Source organism: Malaclemys terrapin, chromosome 4 (assembly GCF_027887155.1).
Source record: "Malaclemys terrapin pileata isolate rMalTer1 chromosome 4, rMalTer1.hap1, whole genome shotgun sequence".
Classification (NCBI taxonomy): Eukaryota; Metazoa; Chordata; order Testudines; family Emydidae; genus Malaclemys; species Malaclemys terrapin.
The window spans coordinates 73176764-73180637 of NC_071508.1; positions in this window are offsets into that span (position 1 = coordinate 73176764).

A 3874-nucleotide genomic window follows, 5' to 3' on the forward strand; every position below is an offset into this window, starting at 1 on the left:
CTTGTCAGGTCTTATAAATGAAGCAGAGACAGGCCTGGTCCACACTTCAATGGAAGACCTCCCTGGAAAGTCACCGGTAATTCAGGGAATGGTATTTGGGACTCAGGACTTGATTCTGCAAGTTGCTGTTCACTCTGCCGCAACTGTGACAAGGTCTGTGGATCCCAGCTAGGTCTCATTAATCAGCTGTGGGTCCACCAGAAATAACCAGCTATCATTTTATTAGAAGACCATTATCATTGAACTCTGAGGGATCACCAACAACTCTAACCCCAACCCAGCAAGCCACTTAAGCATGTATTTGGACTATTCACATACTTAAATGCTCAGGGATGGAATGCTTAGCACTTAGAAAGTGTCTGTCTTCCTCCTTCATTAGAACTGATTCAACGGCTCAGTACATTGGAAAGGATAATGTACTAATGGAGGAGAGGTGTTTAAGTGAGAAGTCTAGGCCGTGATCATTAGAAGTCCTCTTCCATTTTGCACAAGGGTGGGTGTGTTTGTTAACCTAGAGTCTTGGCCACATTCCAACTCACGTAATTGCATACAGACTATATAAAACTGTATCTTGTACTAACAATTGCAGAAGTTATTCTTTGCTTCTCCCCCTAAAACAGTGTTGTGTCAAGCATCTACCACACTCCACGCTAGATGTGGCTGCATGTCAGTAGTAGATGAGTAATCTCGCTTTACGCAGAGTCTGGGATCCTTTAGGATGAACAAACTTATATTATTCTAATTTCTTTAGATGTACAAGGCACTGTAAAATAGGTAAAATGGAAAGAAAATATAGCAAAATGGCTACCTGGAATACCTGATAGTAAGAATGGAATTCACTGGCTTGAAACCTGGATAAGCTGGAATAGCCACAGCATAATTGTGTTTCTGGATGCATGTTACAGGCATCTGTACCAACTCCACTGACTTCCTGAAAGTTTCTCTTCCCATCATCTTAAAACTCATCCCACCCTGCTTCTCACCTAAATGACAGCCAAAGGGTTAAGGCATGCCATCTGTCATGTGGGATTTTGTACCCTTGGGGGAGTTCATTCCTGCACTGTCTCGCTTTCCATGTGTTCTGCCAAGGCAGTTATAGAATATCACTGGACTCCTGCTAACAGAATTTGCTGCACAATGTCCATATTTTGAAGCTGCGTGGCTAGCTCTTGGCTTCCTGGCTGAGATGGGCTTGTGGGCACTAGGCAGTGCTGCTAACTGTAGCTAACTAGTGCCAAACGATGACTCGCCTCCTCTCTCAGAAAGGGCCCTATGAATAAGTGATTTAACCCTATCCTGTTTTGTTCCAGGGGTCCTTAATCCATTTTGTATGGTCTGTTTTTCATGCTTTTAGAGAGCATCTTCCATTATCTAAACTATGGCATATAGAGTTCATTGTAGCACCATAACTGATAGACTAAGAGGACTGTTTTTTTCCCTTCAGGGAGCCTTTTTGTTAAATTCATACAGTAATTACATAAAGCAATCAGGGTGGCAACATGGTTAAATAAAGCAGTCTGGGTGGAGTACAATATGCCAGCTTAATCTTTTTGTATGTATAAAGGTCTTTATTCTAACGTCTTCCTCAAGGTAGGGAGAGAGGTTTTCTAAAAGATAGTGACTGCTATAGTTCAAAATGCTGTACAAACCTGAACTATTTAATCCTCCTCACACCTCAATGAAATAGTTACAATAGGTAAGTAGCATTATTAAAGTCGAACAAATAACAGTAACTTATTAATCGCCATGTTCCACCTCTTTTTCTGCAAATGAAATGTTCATAAGCAGATTGTAAATTTTTCAGGCACCCATTATTCATTTGTAAATTTCTTAGCAAATATTTTCTTCCATGCTAATAGCTCACAAGTAGTGGGTTGGGAAAAAAAAGGGGGATATACAACCATCCCTGTTCCCCATGTTGTATTGCTTAGCTATCTAGGTCACATGATACTGTTTTTGTTCCCTGATTGGATGATTTACATAATTAACCAACAGGGTTTTGTTTTTGTTTTTACAACTCAATAAAAAATGAAATTCACTTGATGGTTGTTGGATCATAGCGTTTCCTTTCTGTGTGTATGTCTGCTGAATGCCTGTAAGCTCAAATGTCTGTAAAAAGCAAACCTAAAGGTTGCATCCACAATTGACTAGAGATGCATTTTCAAATTTAATTTAATATTCATAGGAAATATTTTCACTTGTTGCTCTGCTATAATTATTATCCCTGTTTACAGGAGGGGACCTGAGACTGACTTATCCAAGGCCATGCAGAGAGTTGATGCCAAAGCAGAAACTGGAACTCCAGCAATCCTGGCTCCTATTCTTGTGCAGTCCATTGTAGATCTGGAACTTGCCCTTCAAATTCAAACTAAATTTTAAAAGAGTTCTGCTGTCCTAGAGAACCAAGAACACAATAAGACAGGTAATATATAAGCTTCGGCTTCTATTGGCCCTTGAGAAGGACACTTACTATAATGGTGCATTGAAAGTGAATGAGGTATAGTATGTGGTTGAACTCTTTCCCATCATGGTATCATATTGCACAATGAGGTGCATTATGAGTGTTTTCTTCTCTTTCTGAAGTATCTGGCACTGGCTATTGTTTAAGGCAGGACCTTGGACTAGAGAGATCATTGATGTGTTCTGATATGGCAATTCCTGTTTCTAAGATTAGTTCACCGTCTTATGATAGCATTCAACTCTCCCTGACCCCTCCACCTATTTCTCTATCTGTCTGCAAAATTATGTGCAAAACTGTGGAAATTCCCTCCACTCGCATAATTTCATGTCCCTTGTTTTTCTGCCCACCCACCCAATTTAACAAAACACTGTCTTTAGAGACATCCACAGTTATGCAGTTTTGTCTGATTACACAGTGAAAAAACTTCACTCATCAGCCACGTTTATTTTCTCCCAGCAATTTCCGCATCAAATGTGCGCAGGTTACAAATAAAAAGACGATTTTCTCACTGTCATCATTGCAATTTGCAAACTCAGACTTGGCTATAAGAACCAGGTTGGGCTCTTTCCATTTTGTGCATCATCTCCAATAATAATGGATGGGCCCCCGTCAACATCTCTGGAGGTTCACTGCCTTCTAGCTGGGCTTTTGGAGACACCAGTGCAGTCCCATTGCCCTCAGTGGGTTTTCAGAGGTGTAAATGATTAAATCTCTCATTGTTCCACAGGAAGGAATAGAATCCAGCTCACTAAATCTTAGCTGTGTTAACTCTGTGGGGCTAATAGGAATAAAAATCAGGAAAACCCTATTGTCACTAGAGTCAGCAGATCTGACTCTGAAAATGCAGAAGAAGCTGTTCTGGTGAGGAAGAAGCAGCAATGCACTCGGATAGTGGATAGCAAAATGGATTAAGACTCAGGAGACCCCGTGCTGCTGGCCTGCTGGGTGACCACACGCAAATTACTTCATCTCCTTCATCTGTTGCCCCATCTGTAAAACAAGGATAATGATACTGCTCTCCTTTGTAAAGCATTGAGATCTCCCCTGAGGAAAAGTGCTATATAAGAGCTAGGGATTATTATTATTCTCAGAGGAGAACCAGACTTAGCATATTTCCTCACACTAATTTACTTGGTAAAACATAACTCTTCCAAACCGGTAGTCTATGACTATGCTTCCCCCATATGCTATCTGTCACATGCAATGCACACGCCTGCACCTTCCGTCCCAATTCCCGCATGGAACCAGCTATTACCTTAGTCACTGAAAACAAACACATGCCTATTATGGTCTCTATAAATATCATGCTTTTCATTCATATTTACTCTGCACTGGGGTCACGTACTGATGGTTAGATACTGGTTGGCAGCCAAACTGCTATTGTGCCTGTTTATATACAGACTATGTATGGTT